This window comes from Rhagoletis pomonella, unplaced genomic scaffold, assembly GCF_013731165.1.
Source record: "Rhagoletis pomonella isolate Grant_MI unplaced genomic scaffold, Rhpom_1.0 Rhpom_scaffold_00003, whole genome shotgun sequence".
In the NCBI taxonomy this organism is placed as follows: domain Eukaryota; kingdom Metazoa; phylum Arthropoda; class Insecta; order Diptera; family Tephritidae; genus Rhagoletis; species Rhagoletis pomonella.
Genome location: NW_023458557.1, coordinates 82047081 through 82065920, shown reverse-complemented (window position 1 = coordinate 82065920; position 18840 = coordinate 82047081). Strand labels below are relative to the sequence as shown.

At 32.9% G+C, this 18840-nt stretch overlaps 1 protein-coding gene across 8 annotated transcripts in view; it reads right to left on the bottom strand.

Annotated features, from left to right (window-relative positions):
• Positions 1-18840, bottom strand: part of LOC118735677 (sushi, von Willebrand factor type A, EGF and pentraxin domain-containing protein 1) — a 101885-nt gene that overhangs the window by 60642 nt on the left and 22403 nt on the right. The window contains exon 1 of one of the 8 annotated variants that reach the window (XM_036465588.1): positions 11479-11702. The exons of 6 other annotated variants lie outside the window; for them this stretch is intronic. The gene's annotated coding sequence lies outside the window, so the exon portion shown is untranslated. Of the gene's footprint in view, positions 1-11478; positions 11703-18840 lie in introns of those variants that run through there. One more of the 8 variants, XM_036465589.1, reaches the window with a different exon arrangement.

The window sequence follows — 18840 nt, the reverse complement described above, 5'->3', positions numbered from 1 at the left end:
GTCTTTTTTTATGAGAATACGTACCAGGGTATGGATATGTATGTGCATATAAACATGAATATGTACGTATGTTCGTAGCTGTTTTAAATGACATTGCCTTTTTTGTTTTATGACAAAATGTAGACAATGATTTCATTTCCGTTTTTCTTGCAGACTTAGTAGGAGTGATTTATTTTTTTTATAGAAAAATGTAAGAAATATAATGTCATTGTTTTATAATTTTCACTAAAAATCTCTGCTTTTATAACACTTTCACTAGTAAAAAAAAGCTTGCCGACTTGTGACTGACCACTCGGCTGGTTGCTGGAAGGCAGCCAGTTCTTAGTTTTCTATGTTCTTTATTGTAACTAACTAGTAGGACGGCAGAGAAAAAAAAACACTGACTTTGTTGTTTCCTAAGCGAGCAGTATATCAAAATTGAAAATTTTGCAACTACAAAAGGCACAGAGAAGGGTCACGGAGGCAATTCTTCTTCTCATTGATTTCCGATAAAAGTACTATGTAGTGTAAGTACTTGGTAGAGATTTTTTACCAGACGATGGTTATACCGCTATCACCTCAGCAAAAGCCTATATAACGAACACAAATGTGCAGCAGCATGAATAAAAAGCATACGGAAGCGCTGAGCTAGTACATTTAGTTACAATATTTAAAGTGTTAGCTTGACGATGGGCAGTGTAGCGATGTTTTTTGAAAATCAGTCCAATTTTTTTGAGGTCTTGGACTAAAAAATTGTTTTGAATTTCAATAAATAAAAATGAACAAAATTTGTGAATATGTGTATTTGGTTATACCTATTCTTTGGTCATTTCTACCAGTTTTGCTCATATTTTGTAGTTGTAGTGGAAAAACAAACTAACTACAAAATATGAGCCTCTGGTGCAGCAATAAAACTGGTAGAAATGACCAAAGAATAGGTATAACCAAATACACATATTTATAAATATTTTTCATTTTTAATTATTGAAATTCAAAACAATTTTTTAGATAGCGATGGCTGAAGTAAAAACCATATTACAGTTTTGCCCGTCACTGTAGGCGTGATTAGCGTACAAAATTTCGGAGTTTTTGCAGAAAATCGAAACAATTTTTATGCGTGGTATATTTTTTCTTCTCTGGTTACGATGAAATTTTTAGGATTGTATTTTAATAGAAATAAAAATTAAAAAAAAAAAAATGTATTTCCAACAAATATTGGGCCATTGCCATAAAAAAATTTTGCCCGTTTCGATCATTTTTGGTTGCTTTTTTGTATTAAAGCTGAACTAAATATTTGTCGGATTGCAAAAGTAAATTCAAATTGGATTCCTCGCATCAATAAACCCTCCAACACGAATTTTCAGAGCAAACGAAAATTGTAAAATATCGCTCAAAAACGGGTCCCGCATAAAAACTTGAATTTCATATTACTAAATTAAATGACCTAACCTAGAATCGCCGCTAAATTAAGCGTAACCGAATGGATTTTACTAGGTAGGTCGGCGGCTTTTTCGAAATAATAAAAATAATTATTAAATTAAAATAATAAATTGGCGCTTACACATACGTTAGTGTTTGGCCGAGCTTCTTCTCCATTTTTTTGGCGTGCGCCTTAATGTTGTCACACAAAGGGGAGGGACCTACAGTTTCACGCCGATTCCGAACGGCGATTGTATTTTTATGAGAAGCTGTTATTCATGGCCGAAATACACTCGAACGTTTGCCATTGCCTGGCGAGGGACGAGCGCTGTTAAGAAAAAACCTTTTTCTATATTTTTTGGGATGTTGCTTTGACCAGGGCTTGAACCCAGGTGCTGATTAGTTAAAGCGCGCACTGCTTACCACTATACCACAGCGGCCATTCGAAATAAAAGATATTTAACTGTGCTACCCTCAATTTGGTTCCAAATTTTTGCGTGAGAATTTTCATTGAATTAATTTCATACAAATTTATGAACGGAAACGTAAATTCACTTTGTATCGAGCTACGAGTACTATATATCAATCGACAAGAGCCCCTAACTCACGGAATTCAAAATATAGGGCTTAGGGTAGCCATACAAGAGCGGGAATCATTATTCGCGCAGCTCTTTTTTGCATACATATATGTATATGTACAATAGATCTACTGGTCGCAGTGCATACCTCAATTAGATATTCTATCTAATATCTATTTACAGGAGCTGGTATTTCCTCGCCTAAGGAAAAACTGAAGCTTCTTGACCCTCCCAAGCCGGGTGAGCCGTTTGGTAAGCTATCAGCTTATCGACCACTCTGCATGCTCCATACAAGAGGAAAGGGAAAACGCATTATTTGCAGCTGGTTGCCTGAATTTTAATTTTTATTAGCAAATCATTCTTGGTTTAATTTTTTTGTTAAAATACAAATATTCCCAAGAGGTCAGGGAAATAAATATGAATTCAAATAAATATTTTCTTAAAACAATCGAGTTTGGGTGAATGCATGGTAGCAAAATACATAAATATCATACACATGTAAGTGGGTATGTATGTATGCATGTAAGTAATTTGACTTTATGTAATGTAAACTTATCATCAATCATTGAAACTTATGTACTTGAGGAAAAAATAGACTTTATATCGTTAAATCTGCAAAGCCATAACTTTGTCTGTATTTAAGTAGTGGAAGGTGCAGCAACTTATTCATACAGAAACTGTTTGCTTTGGTTTTTGTTATTGTTTTCCGTTTTTTTTTTTTTTTTTGTATTAATCTTTAAGTATAATAAATGGTAAGTTGCTTAAGTATTTTACTACTCTTAAATGATTTGTCCTTCAAACACAGCTAAAGCTAAATGCAAAGTCATATTTCATTATTAAACAGACTTGGAATTATGGGTGCAGGCAATGAAAAAGATATCGTAGTACAGGTAGTACATTCATATATGTATATGTACATATCATAAATGACACTATGTTTAGATACTTTAAGTAAAAATGTAAACATTTAATGGCACAATTTTAGTAGTGTGTTGGGCTCAACGAAACAAAAAAAAAATATTAAAAATGTTGTGCTTTAAATACCAAATGAGTACTTGGAAGTTCGGTATTAAAAAGCCGACATTTTCAACATTTTCACATCTTAAAATGACTAATGGTCTATGCTTAATTGTTTTTTTTTTTTTATTTACTCAATTGGGGATCGCCATAGACGAAGGATGGTTACAAGTGCCCATTACTGTTTGATAGGACCTATGTAAGTTGATTCCCTGAGCCGCGTAACACTCAAAGATGTTAAAAAAAAAAGAAAGAAAAAATAAAAAGATGAGGATGAGGATACTGATAAAAGTAAGGATGAAGATAGAGGAAGAAAGATTAATACATATTTTTATCGATTTTGTTAACGAAACTTTTATCGATATTGTTATCGACTTTGCTATAGATATTTTCGGAACTTATCGATATAATAACCGTTATGTTTATCGATTTTAATATCGATATTTTTGAACGATTTTGTTATCGATTTTGTAATCGATAGTTTTAACGATTTTGTTGTCGATATTGTTATCGGTTTTCTATCGACATTTTTATCGAATTTGTTACCGATATTATTGTCGATATTTTAGTCGATGTTATTAACTATTTTCGATTCGATATATTTATCGGTGGTGTTATGCTGCTATCGATTTTGTTATCGACAGAGTATAAAGATAAATATGAAGATAAAGAAAAACAGAAAAACATATGCATGTGAAAAAAGACGAAAAATAAAACCTTAAGCAAAAGCAGATATACATATGTATATCGGTCACGAGACAAACTCGATATGTAATGAAATGACCGCCCCTCAGTAGGCAATGCCGGATTTCTGAGTATATTTTCACATCATTTGTTTATTGAATTGTTTGCCTGAATAACAAAAATAAATATTCTCACAAGCTGTTTATAACTTCCATAAGCTTTTATATAATATTTTTATGTTGTGTTTTGCAACAAACCCAAAACTTAAAAGTAGGTTAATGCAATATTTGCATAAGCAAATGCAAGCTTACAAATAACGGTTTATTTTTTAACTAAAACGTTCATTATTATCATCGGCAGCTATGCAACTCTTATTAATGCAGCAGTTGCAACGCCGCCACTCCTGCTGTGTTGTCTTCTTCAATTTAATTCGCCTTTCACATGCAAATAAGCAAGCGGATTCAAAATAGGAAAATAAAAATTGGAAAAATAGAAAAAATTCATAAAAAAAGAAGACGAATGAGCTATAACAAAGCCGCACGCTACTAGAGCGCATTTAAAACGGCACACTTTGGAGTAGTAAAAATGAAAAGTGCAGCCTAAAATGCGAAGCAGCTGGAAAGCGGTATTAATAATAAAGAAAAATATTTGCATACAAAAAAATTAAAAAAAAAAAATTGACTCTTTTCACATTTATTACATAAAGGCAACTTTATTGTTACACATTAGGGTGCCAAATTTATAGGAATAAAATGACTGAAATTACTGTGAGTCAAAGACCGATTGCAGTGACTTGAGCAGCGTCAACAATTTTTTCGGGGTTCGGTTACGTTGATGCGGCTGCTAGTGGTCACACCAGCACTCTTTAAACCTCAAACGTTTCCCTTGTGGTATCACAACCGAACAGTGATGGGCAAAAATGCATTTTCGTATTTAGCTAATAATGAAACACTATGCACGTGGGTATTTTGGATGTCACTAAATACCGAGTATTATAAATATTTTAAGTTTAAATACATTAACTACTACTTATTTTTACACGATTAAATACTGAGTATAAAAGTATTTAGTAACTTTTACAGGAGTACAAAAGTTCTTAGCATTTTTGGCTTCTCAAAATATTTTGTACAAAAGTTATCCCGAAATGGTCCCGCAAATCCATAAATAGTTCCGAAAATCCCGAGGTAGTCCTGAAAATCCCGAAATGGTTCCGAAAATTCCGAAACCAAGAATAGTACATCACGAGGACCTCTGAAAAGCTCTACAGAATAAAACAAGTTCTGAAAAAAAAAACTCCGAAAATTAAAATAGAAAAATTCTGAAAAGTTTCGAAACAATTTGAGGAATTTTGAAAAGCTTCGAAATGTCCGGAAAAAATCCCGCGAGATGCCGAAAAGTATAACACGAATATTTCTGAAAAGAAAGGAAAGTCCAAAAAATACCCCCAAACTTTTCTAAGAACATTATAACGATTCTTCTCGTATCAAAAAGTATCAGAAAATCCCGGAATATTCTGATAAACATAACACGAAGAATCGCGAAGAGTTCTCAAATATAAAGAATAGTTCCGAAAAAATACCCAAAGTTCCTTAAAAATACTCCAAAAAGTAATACACAAAAATCCTGAAAAATTCTGAAAAAACTCTAGAAATTTTGAAACGATTCGAAATTTACCGAAAAGGCCCGAAAGATGCTGAAAAATATAGCACGAATAATTCTGAAAACTTCTGCAAAAATAAAGAACAATCCAGAAAATATGCCGAATTTCTTAAAAAAATAATCCCGAAAAGTATGGTAAGAAGAATTATGAAAGATTTCTAGAAAAAAACTCCCGAAACATTTTTTGAAAAATCTCGAAAAACACAAAGCACTTAATTGTAAATCTCTAAAAAAAAAAGCAAAAATTACCTAGTGTTCCTCGATTTCATGAACGCTTTATTATTTAGAAATCTACTAAATACCTTAGTGTTTAGCAGACATGTACTTTAGGTGGAAAAGTATTTAAGTATGCCCGTCACTGCACAGGATCCTTGCATTTCACCTCCTATACTTGAGCATTCGTCGTAACACACACATATCACACGGATATATCCCTCAGATCCCCGAGCGTTCCAGCACGTATAAAATTCACTCCGCTCCTTCGAAATGGGAGACTTCGGAAGAGTAGGGGGCTTACGAATTCAGGGACTTTCTCGTATTGGCAGTTCCTGCGTGCCATTCATAATAATAATGTGCGCGGTCAGCAGATCCCTGGTAAAGGAACTTTTTCCTCGGTTCAGCCTACATCGACTTGTGATAAGAAGAACGCTTTTATGTAAAGCCTAGGCAGGTGAAAAACGACATGGCCAACATCTTCGAAGGAGGGAAGTGCTCAACCATACAAGTTCCTACGTTATTTCAATGCCTGTTATGTCCCAATGTCCCGGCGCTACAAGCGACAGTTTTTCGACATTTTCTAAATTATTTACGACCGAGTTTTTATCTATAAAAGCTGTCTGGTTGTTTGAGAAAATAAAAAAAAAACCCCTTTTCCGTAATCACTAAACAGTTTCCTGCATAGGCGCAAGTGTGCTCTATTTGGAAAAAGCTGCAGTCTTCTAATAGGCGGTACGACTTTTATAGTTCTAGTTGTGCACTCACTCTGTAGATGCCTCTTCCGACCTCGTTGTCCAATTTGGAAAGTCAGAGTAGAACCGAATATTTAGAGTCAGTAGGTTTTGGAGCGTACTGCACCCATTGCTCTCTGCTAGGCATTTTCCCGGTAGGCGAAGCCTATCAAGAATTCAGTGATCGGGCTGTTGATATATGCTCTTTACCTATAATTACAATTCCCCTTTACTGCCAAATTAGTTAATACCAAAATAATTTAACCCACTTGGATTCACCCTAATATGTACGTAGGTGAAGCAATGTCAGATATTTCGAAATTAAATAAAAGCAATTGACTCAGAAGTATTGTTGTTATTATCAAAAAGAAATCGTGCTGATATGCAAACAAATGTTTATTCTTCTCGTTTGTTGGCGCTGTGATCGCTTAAGTGATTTTGTTTATCATCAAAAGTAAAATATTTTGAATAAAAGAAAGCAGAATAAAAGTATTATTCATTCGCCCAAAAAGCTAATGGAAATCAAGTATTTCTGGCTCAATGATATGTAACTGGGTAATACTCGTAATGGGTTTAAAGAAAAGCTATATGCCGATGAGTCACCATTTTTGCAAAGTGCTAATATGTCTGTGGTTTGTTTATTAATTCAAGATGAGCTCATACCGCTAACCAAGGCAGTAAGTATCAATGCTGAGAAACTATGTACATATGTGCTATGTGTGTGATATAAATAGTTAAGCTACGACCATCGGTTACAAATTCCTACGCTTCCAAAATATTTGCGCTCAACTTAGCTTTCTTGTATTTTTGTTTTCGAATATTTGCATTCATTTCAAAGTCATTAGCCAATTATAGGATATTTTGACAAAGCACGCATATTTCACGCACCCACATCTCCACTGGAATTTGTTATAGTTATTTGTTTCATTCTAAAAAAAAACTCTAGCGAAAATCCCCAAAGCAACCCGCTTGCCAATAATTACCGAAATACAATTTGAGTGCCGTTTAACGCACCCACGCGAAATTCTAATGCGCTTAGAAAACTGGTCGATCTCCTACAAAAAACGTTCAACGCATTTTTTTCCATTAATTAGCTTTGCTTATTTTGCATTTCTTGCCATTATGGATGCGATTGGTAAAGATGAGATAGGCGATACGCTGAGAGCAGTAGTCGATTAAAACTCTTATCATTGCTTCATAAAGCCTAAGGTAAGGGCTAATAGCTTCAGGTTTTCCATTCGGGACTTTTTGAATATCAGGATAATCCGGATATTCAAATATCTGATTAAAAATCTAAATATCCGGATATTAAGTGGATATCCGGATAGAAAAATTAGCGGCTAAAAACTGAATTATCCGGAAAACAAAATGAACGGATATTAACCGGATATCCTGAGACCAAAATTAACGTATATTTAGCGGATATCCGGAGACCAAACTTAACGGATATTAACCGTATATCCGGATAGCCAAATTAATGGAAATTAACCGCATATCCGGATAGCAAAATCGAACGGGTATTAATCGAATATCCGTATAGCAAACCTAAGGGATATTAACCGTATATGTATACGAATATCCGAATATGCGGATAGTCCCAATCCGACTTGGTGAATTACGCCGAAATTAACGTACAGGTCATTCAATACGGCGATAAAACCGATTTCTCATATCCGGCATTAGCCTGATTACCAACAAATAAACGAGTAAGCTACACTGACATTCTCCGTAAATTCCACCGCTTGGTCTGTGTGGTCATTCTAGTAGCTTTGCGCACATTTATACTTGCCTGAAGAGATAGAGCCCCAATTTTAATGCAGAGAGAGAGAGAGAGAGGTTATCCACTAGACTTTTGATGAAGGTCACTCAATCAAAAACTTAGTATGAACAGTGAGCCAAAAGTACAACGATTTTTACAATATGAAGCCAAATTTTCAAAATTCAAAATGGTAGATCCAAAATTGCAGTAAAATTTTTTAAAAATTTTATAGTCGTTATACAGAATTTTCTTTATTTATCGTACAGAAGTTTCTTTACGAGTTCGTGTCAACCACTCCATATAATTTTCTTTGAAGATTCGAAATAAAGTCGTTACAGAAATGAGATACTCCTTAAAATTTCGTCAAGATTTCGGGAACTTTGGTTTGCAGGGTTTCCAGCTATTAGACGAAACCATATATATTTTGGTACAAAGACATTTCTTCATACATACATACACGCATACTAAATATTATTATTTCTTTTTTGTTCTTATCGTATTTTTCAAGCTTCTTTATATTTTCCTCTCCAACTTGCGTGCAAATTACGATGCCGCGCTGAGGCTCTTTATTTGGCCACAACAACAGCAATGGCATTAAAAAAAATTGCTAAGAGAAAAGAAAAAGCGTTAAGTTAAAAGTCAAAAGCAGCAAGTGGTATCGTCATTGGATTTCAAATGGTGGCAGCGCGCAACAGCGACAGCGACACCACAACTGCGCTCAATCAGTTGAACTTTCACTTGGGCAGGTTGGACTTCTTTCGAAGAAGTTTTGCAGTTCTCTTGCCCCGCTGTGGAGGAATGTTTGGCGGTTGGCGTAGTTGTGGTACAAAGGTATGTGGTGTGTAGACAGTTTACATACAGCGATGCCGCTACAAATGGTAAAGTTGTCGGTGCGCATGTGTGTGCATGCACATCTGTGTGACATTACCAGCTTTTACCACATTTGCGAACACATTCAGAGTTTTTTTGTGTTTTTTGCTATGCATATACAGTTTTTCTTGTTTTACTTTTTTTTTATTGCTAAATTTTGTGCTGCGAACACGTTTTTCGGGATCTGTTTTTAGTGTGCAAGGTAAATTTTCTGTCATATTTATTGTTGCTTTATATATAAAATTCGCGCATATTCCACTGCAATCTGCATGATATTAATCATTTTACTTATTTTTTTTTATTGTTTTTTACTTAAACTTACGTCTCATCTCGTGGTATCTTCGCGAATAGTGATAACCAACGATGGTTTTCTGTGTTTTTTTTTTCGTTCAACACCCCAAGTTTGCTTGTTTAGAAATGAAGCCGCAAAAAATTAATTAACAACAAATTTTATTTATAAAAATGGAAACAATAAAATTTTGAGTATTGCATTTTTAATTTTGAAAACATGTTTTATACTCTTTTCTCTAATTTGAAGAAGAAACTTAGAACTAAAGAAAATCTAAAAATAAAAAAATCAATATATATTTCCTTCATTTAATATTTTATATAAATTTATTCTGCAAATTTTGTTTTGCACTTTTTCGCATTTACGGATTTCTGTTGCAAATCGTTAATCGCCAGTTTTTGTAAAGTTCAGAAGAAAATTTATAATTAAAAAACGCGTACCTTGAAATTAAATTTCAAATTTTTTATATGTACATACATATATACACATGTATTTATGTACATAAATGCATTTTTCAATTTTATTATGCTTTGAAATTTTGAACATTTAAGAACAGAGAATTTGTTAATTTTTTTTTTGTTATCTGCTTTTGTTACAAAAAAACTGTTAACTGCGCCAAAATATTCGTAAGTCCGTACATTTCGATATTTTACATATTTGTAATTTATCTGCAAAAATACACATACAAAAGTTCCAAAAACAGAAATATAAAATAATATAATTTTTTCAAGGCGTATAAGCTGCATTTTGTTGTAAATTCTATTTAAAATGCAGAAATCTTTGACTTAGTTTTAATTTCTTGAAAAAATTTTATTTGCTTCACATATTTTTAAACTTTATTTATATTTTAAGACCTTTAAAAATGTTCGACTTAGCGTTCTTAAGCTTGTTTTGTATAATACAAATGATGCATTTTTTTTAATTTTCTTTAAAAAAAATTTTTTTTTTTTATATTTATTTTTTTTTAAGTGGATTTAATCTTCAATTATGTTCTTATATTCGCTGCTAAGTTTTGCTAAAAATTTTCCATTTAATATTTTTGTTTTATTTTTAATAGACTTCAAAACCATGAGGAGGTTATCAATTAGTCGGAAATTTTTTTTATTTAGGATACCGCATAATTTTGGACCACATGAACTGATTTTGATAATTCCTCAAGGGTGGTCCCATACTCATTTAGTTTAGATCCGATGATTGTATCATGAAAAAAGCGGTACTCCCAAGTTTTTATGGTGTCTTTTGTATAACTTCCAAATTAGCTCCGCTGTTTTTTTTTAACAAAATAGTATTTTTTATACGCTAAACATTTTTGTAGTAAGCATATTTTTTAGCCTTTAAACTTAGCTCTCTTCTTAGGTATTTCATGTAATTTCAAATTTTTTTCATATAGTTTTTCATTTTTCTAGTAAAAAATTTTTTGTGAAGTATAATTTGTGCAGTTCCTTTAATTGTTTTTAACGTCTCCTGGATATTTTATACTTAAATAAAAAGGTATTTATTTTTAACGTTTCGTAGATATTTGAAATTTAAATAAACAAAATTTATTTCAAATTAATTTAAAATTTTTTTTAAATTTATTTTTATTTTTATTTTTTTTTTTTAGTTCAGTAAATTTGCTTTATTTTAAAATTAAATTCTGCAGCCCTTTCGATTTCATTAGCTTAGTTTCCATTCATATAAAATATTTTGCAGAGAAATTTCGTTTTTTATTATTTTTTGTAATTTATTAGTTATTGTTTCCTTTCATATTTTTTTTTTATTTTTATCTCCCACGTATTTTTTGCAGGGAAAGTTATTTTTTATTTCTTTCAAAAATTTAATTGAAGTTTTCATCATTTGCGCTTTTTATCTCATTAGCTTATCTTTTTTCACATACATTTTTTGCAAATATTCGCCACATTATTTTCTAGTTATTTCACTAACAAACACTTTTTTGTGTTTAGCAAAATTTTTTTACTTGTAGCAATGAAGGTCAGCATTAATTTACAGCACGAGAGTAAAATTTGGGTTACCGGCACTTTGGCACAGCATCCGAGCACACGCCAACCAGGTAAATGCACAAACACGGAGCTCGCTGCTGTCGCCACCACCCTGCTGGACAACGTCTGTACGCCGAAAAAGTTTTGATTCAAGATAATTTATGAATTGCGTAACATTGACACAATTTTTCGGAATAAAATCAAACCTTTCCTTGCGCATGATCGCACGCACACAATCACATGACTATTACAGTAGCTGTGTAATTTTTATGAGAAGAAAAAATATATTAATTCGTACCCTTTAACACCGTAATTTTGGAGCACGCTGCAATCGCAAACAAGTCACGCAATGCCAACCTCTAACTTGACTAAGTAAAAAAAGCTATAAAAAAAAATAAAGCACAACTAACGGTCACAACACCACCAGAAGGTGTTAATTCGAAACAATGCGTACGCGTGCGCTCCGCTTCAGACGTTTACGAGCGCTGACGGTGACGAGTAGCGTTTTCTAACTGAATGCCAGAATCACAGAAAGCAAGCGAGCTAGCGACTTCCAAGCCTCGACGTTCAGAAGTGAGAAAACTGTGCGGCTACTAATACTAAGCCAAAGGCAGAGGCAAGTAAAATGCGCGAGTAACAGCAGTAAGAAACCGGTATGGGAGCAGAGCAGGTAAGCAACCACAGGCAAGTATACATTTGTTGGTGGAGCGTTTGTTGTTCTCAGTTTGTGTGTGTGTGTGTGTGTGCCCAGCATCAGCGATACGTTTTTTCTTTGTTTGCGGTAAGCATTATGGACTTCAAATTAAATTCAAACTTTAATTTCAAAATCTTTTCGATTTACAACGCTGCAGACATCCACCTCTCTTTGTTATTTTTGTTGCTATGCAGGTGTAAAATTTTTGAAGATAAGTACTCTCGCTGCAGATCTCTACCGCACCCCAAACACCTTCCTAGTGCAATTCCAATCAATTCTAGCAGCATTTGGCCCACCGCAGGAGCTCAATTATGCCGGCTGTACGATTGTCTACAACAAAATATGCTTACATACATGCTTATATAAATACATATACATATATATGTACATATATACATACATACCAACCTACAAGCAGACCTAATGAACTAGTTTTCTATAAAATCCACGCAAGCTTTGTGCGCTTCCAACCAGCGCCAGTCAGCCTGTTCAGCCTGTGGAATGCAGTTTTCCATACTCGCAACTGCCAACCATTCCTAACCAGTCGCCGCTGTAACAAACATATGTATGCACCAACAACAAGCAGGTGTTTACTGCAGTCAATAAGCAGGTCTGGTTGCTGGATGCTGATTTTAGTTTTAATTTTATGCAACAACTTTTAGTGAGTAACCTAATTTACCGCTTGCAGCGATGCTAGGCTAGCTGTGGGCAGCTTAGAGTGTAGAACGTAATGAAACGGTGAAAAGCGCTTGTACAAAAGAAAGATTTTTTTGGCAGGCGGTTGTTTTTTAGAACCGCGCTCGTGGCTGCGTGAGCTTAAAGAAAGCGGCAAATTTATGCAGCACACGAATGAAGCCAATGGCTTTGCTGGGGGAATAATTGAAAATTTGTGGATATGTAAATTGGAATGTTAAGATTTAGTAGGAATTTGTGTAAACTTTATCGTAAATTTTAATATTTTTATTGTGGCTCAGAATTCCTTGTTTTTGTAGATTAAATAATAAAAGTAAATCAATACCTCAAAACTTTACACGTAACAGGGCTGTCTGCAGCTCTCAATAGAAATAAAAAATTTTATAGAAAATGACGCATAACAATCGGAAAAGAATATCACTTCTATTAAAATTTCTTGAATCTGTATGCAGCTTTCCAGAAAATTTACAACAACAGCAAAGTACTTTTTCAAGCAACGGAAATGATGGAAAATATTTATTGAGATTTTGAACAAAACTGCGGAGAACGTTCTCAATGCGAGTTATATAAGAACAAAACCCTGTGGAACGTTCCCAAGGAGAACGAAAGGCGAACACTACTTTCGGAAACATTTCTAAGGGAACAAAATACTCCGGCATGTTTTGGCAAAGAACAAAATGGGAACAAGAGTCTAAGGAACTTTCTCTCGAAGAACAGTTGGGGAACGGGAAAAAGCTTCTATGAACTATTCGCGAAGAAAGGAAGCGAGCACAAAATTTTTCTCATGGCGCTCAATTAGTTTGAAATGTTGGATTATTAAAATATATCAAAAAATAACTGAAAGAAAATTATGCAAATAAAGTCAACGAAAGACTTAAGACACGAACTTTTGGTGCATAGGAAAAAATTAAAAATTATTTCATAAACGGACAGTTCACCCTAATGGTAAACGATCTGGAAGTTGATATGATCCAGATTTCCTCTGGCTTAGAATTAACAGTCGTTGTTCTCACTGAAACGATTTTTCATTGTAAGTTCTCAAAACTTGTGTTCTTATTTTGTTCTCTAGCAGAACGTTAAACAGACTTTGGCTGTTATTTGATCCTGATTGAAAACGTTCTCGATACTTTCGTTTTTCATTTTTTATCATTTGCAACGTTCTCGAAAGTTTTGTTCTCATTCTGTTCTTCTTGAGAATATTCCCGAAAGTTTTGTTTGCATTTTGTTTTTTACGGGAACGTTCCCGAACCTTTTGTTCTCATTTTGTTCCCGTTTGGCTCTTTTGTTGAAACATTCTTGACATTACATTTTGTTCTCGTTCGTTAGTTCAAAATCTATGTTTTTGGAGATCTCATCACAGAATTAATAAACATGATAAGCCAAATATGATCAGTTTATCAGATAAGCAAACTCCCCAAAAATCCATCTCTTTTTTTTTAATACCATCTGCATTGAATTTATCAAAACAAAAAATTTTATTTAAACCTAAAAAAAGTGTTAATGTAAAAAAAAGTTTTATAAAAAACTCCATTTAATATAAATTTAAATTTTTAAAGCCAAATTTTTAACAAAAATTTTGTATACATATGTATCTTAAATAACTTTTAACCAAAACAGTAAGTTTTGAAATCAGAAAAATAAAAGTTGTATAAAACAGTAAATACGTTTCTTTATGTCGAATAATTTCAAATTTGAAAAAACACACTTTTAATATAGAACTGAAAATTTTTAAAACCAAATTTTAAACAAATATATGTAATATAATAAATTAAATAATTTATTAATCCACAAACAAATTTCGAAACAAGAAAAAAGTTTAATACAAGTTTTAAGTCTTAAACATAGTTGCGAAAATATATTTTTTTATTTAAAATTAAATTTTTTCATGATTTCAAATAATGTTTAATATATGGAAGATATTAACCAAAAAATTGTTACAGATAACTTAAAAAAATATATATGTATATATATAAACGCAATTGTTTGCCAATACTCAAAAATTTTGTTGTTTTTTATGATTTCGAATGACCTTTAATATGTATAAAAAACAAAAACAATTTACAAAAAAGTGGTTTTAAATAATCAAACAAGTATTTTATAAAAACGCCATTTTTTGCAAATAAAAACTATGTGGCACTGTCAGCAAAAAATGTCAAAAATCAACGCTATCTTTTAGCAACTTGAAACTTCACTTTATTATACTAAAGTTTAAAGGGCCACACCTGCTTACTCAATCTTTCTAGAAAACCTTTAAATAGGTATACAAAAAACTCTGAATTCGAGGTATTTTTCGAAAGTCTAAAACTATTGAAGTGACCTTTAATATTATACGATCGGAAAACGGTTTAACAGTGTTCAAAAACTTATTATTTCGCTCCACCTCAACGGCTCTAATATCTACGCCCTGTACTATTCTCATGATGTGGCACTACCACACAACATGCCCTTTGCCTTCAGTAGTTTTCATGAAAGTAGAAATAGCACTGAATCTGATTGATATTTTGAGTAACAAGAGTCGAATGTCCGCTTACCCAGTCAAAACTAGTATTGTGCGCTTCCCTGGAAGGAGCAGTATTGCCCCTATTCATAGATAGTTAGTAAACTTTTATGGAATTATACATATATCACGCTGAATAAAAGACTTCCAAACAGCTTGCCAAACTTTAACTGAGTTCGCTGAAATTGAGTGCTGCCCTAACACCGATACTAATCCAGGTATTATACATTATAAAATCTTTACTAATGGATACAAAAATTACACTAGATCAGAGTCTGGAGTCTAAAATGAAGCTATTTGCAATCGTCCAAGTCATGTCCTACCTAAAGGGAAACATATAGATAAGTAAGAGTTAACGTTGCTGTACTAACAACCAAGCATCTCTCAAAGTATTGGCAAGCCCTTTCACTACTTCCTTACTACCTCAATACTGCTGTCTCAACAAAATTTCGTTGGAAAACATAGAGAATAAAATGGTTGACCGTTTGACCACTTTGCTCAGATCAGTTGAACATTGGTCCACAACCAGTTATAGTACTGCTTTTATGCTTCTGCACATCGTTGCAAGGTTAGAGGCGATGTAATGAGAAACGCCTCATTCTGCTTTGATTTATTTGTAGATGCTAGAGATTTAAAACGGATAACAGGCAACACGAAAACAGTATAATGGGCAGCATATAGTTTGAGTTGTAGTGTTAGTTGCGACAGTAAAAAACTTTTTTGGTAGCCAATATCAAGCTCTTTGTCCTTTGATATGCAGATACGAAGAAATGACTCAGGCATCAAATATGTTTACCACTTATGTTTTCGTGACAGTCATGGCCTTAAGCCAAGTTTGAGGCAGAAACTGCCCAGTAGAACATACAAGCATACATACATATGTACGGTGGCGAGAATGTAAATAGGGAACAGAAATTTTAGCAACCCTGCGGGAAAGGGGACCAGTTAGTAGCTAACTATTAACTAACTAGCAGTCGACTAGTGGTGACTATTTATTAACAATTTCCTCTGGCCGTAACTAACTACTTTTGAAGGGCGATGGCCGACAAATAGTGCGAACTGGTTTTCTCTGCATTAGATGTCAACTAACTTGTAGCTAACTACTTTTGGGCATAAAATATCTTACTTTACTTTTTTATTTATTTACTTTATTTTATTACATTTCATATTCTTTGCTGTTTTTCTTTGTTTAAAAAATGGTTATTGTTTTTTTTTTTTTAAAGACATAGCTTACTATCTAAAAAAAACATGTAAATCAAAATTTCAAACTTTGTAGAATATCTACATATGTATAAAAACTCGACGGATTTTAACAAATGTTGATTAAAATTTTAAACTTTGTAATAAGAGTTTTTAGAACTTTTTAGATTCTGCATGTTTGCAGTTTTGTAGACCCTTCAATTTTGTACAATAAAGTGCAAGTCTAAAGTGGCTAGGACTCACCGTTGATTTTTGGCAATTTTTTTTCGAGCGTTTTTTCCATACAAAGTTGTATGTTCGACAATTTTTTCGCATGGACAAAATGAGCATCATCTTCTATAAAAAAAAAAAAAAAATTGCCCAAAAACCAACGGTAAGTCCTAGCTGCTTAAGAATATTTCTAAAAAATCTAATTAAAAAGGTCAAAATTTTGATGAAATTTTTCAACTTTTCACAATTTTTGTACAAAGTTTGAAATTGTGACTTACATGGTTTTTGTTAAATCATGAAATACGCTTTCATAAAAAAACTAATGAACATTAAATAATCGAAAGGGAGATAGCCAAAGAATGCTAAATTGTCTTTTCACTATTTATATTTTCGCCACTATATGTATGTATGAGTGGTTAGGAAAATCATTTCAAATGCAAGCAATTAATTTGTATGTAAATTTTGATTCCAAAGGCAAGCACTCCTTTTAATATTGGCTTCAAAAATATTAAAAATCAAAATTATAGAAACAACGCTCCAGTGCGACAATTTTATGACAATTCAAACCAGCCCGGATTTTGCTGATATTTTCTGAAAGTATAATATAAGAAATAGTGAACGTCTATAGGAGAAGGCAACGTTTCAGAGCTTTGTATTTTTCAGTGTCGAAGAGATGAAAAATAGTTTTTTTTTGTGATGATTGTTCTTTTTGACACACTAGCAGAGGTCGTGGTCAAGCGCGTTGCAGTCATTCATTCAGTCATTTAAGTAGCGATTATATCCAGAGGACAATTTGGCCGGCAAGGACTCTATTCAAATTAGCTCATCTTTTAACACCCAGTGCTATTTTTGCCATCCCGCAATTAATTTTATTGCTGCTGACACCTGATTCACCGCAAGTAAATAAGCCCATAGCCAAAGAAAACGCGTTTTTCATAGTAAATTAAAGCAAAAATAAAAACATTAGTATACAAATGTTGGTCAGTGGTAGCACTTTCACTTAACATGCAACAACAACAACGAACATTAAGTTTCATTATTTTATTTTTCTTAATTTGTAATCATCAAACCATTACAGCGAACGCGTCCGCCGCTGAGAGGAATTCAAATTGCGCTATGAGGCAGGCGTTTAAAATTCAATCAAATCCAAGCCACTTGTGCCATATTAATCAAATGAAAAAGCGGCACAACACATAAAAACAAAACCAATGAAACATGAAATTAATGAAACGCCAAATTAATCTTTTATTTAATTAAATTGCCAAAAGCAAATACCTGAAGAAAAAAAATAAATTAACAAACAATTGCTCTTACTGATTTTAGCCCTCGGTGTGGCATTCAGCTTAGCAAAAAAGGCAAGACGCCTTACATACATATATTATTTTTGTAAGTCAAAACTAAACCTGAATTTTATGCGCTACTAAAAATGTGAAAAACGAAATAAAAACAAAGTGGTGGAACATAGCATACATTTACATATGTGAAACAGGTATTTCTAGCCGCCAAAGCGCGCCTTGCGTTTCTATATACACACCCCGTGTCAAAATTATGGGCGCAACTAACACAAGTTTTAACAAATTTTTGTATAATAAAATTGTAACAGGCCGATGTCTGTATATTATAGATATTAAAGAAAAATTATTATGTGGGGTCGTTATTAGAGCAATAGAAACCAAATCAACATATTTTAGAACTTTTGTCTATCTGCCTATCTGTATGTTTGTACGCGCATCACTTGAAAAATAATGCATGAAATTTAATAAAGTTTTCACCAGTGCATTGCTAGATGTATAACTTAAACTATACGAAAAAAAATAATAGAGAGTTGCCACCTGTTTGAAAATTGCAGTTTAAGTAAATAAGATACGATTAAGTAAATATTGCAATATGGCTGTCAAAAGAAAGCGGTTTAAGAAAGAAAATATTTTTGTGGAGGTTGCCACATGTTTGAAAATTTTAATTTTAATTAATTGATAAGGTAAATTTAATATTGCAATATGGGTATCAAACTGAAGAGGTTTAGGAAGGTTTACTGCCGAAAATATGTTTGAGGAGGGTTGCCACCTGTTTGAAAACATGGTATTCAATTAAATTGACAAAATAAAAAAAATATTGCAATACTGGTATCAAACCACACAAAAATACTTTTAATGCGCAGACAAGCACGCCGGATATTGGCTAGTTTTTTTTTTATATAGTTAATACTTTAACAAAAACTGTATAAATTAAACTTTCAAACAAAAAAAAATCAATAAACTTTCGTAAATATTTTAATTTTTTAATTGAATATCGTAAAAAGATTTCGAGTATGCAATTTTATGGCCCATAAAATTTTAGTTAAGAGGTAATTTGAAGTAGCGAGGACT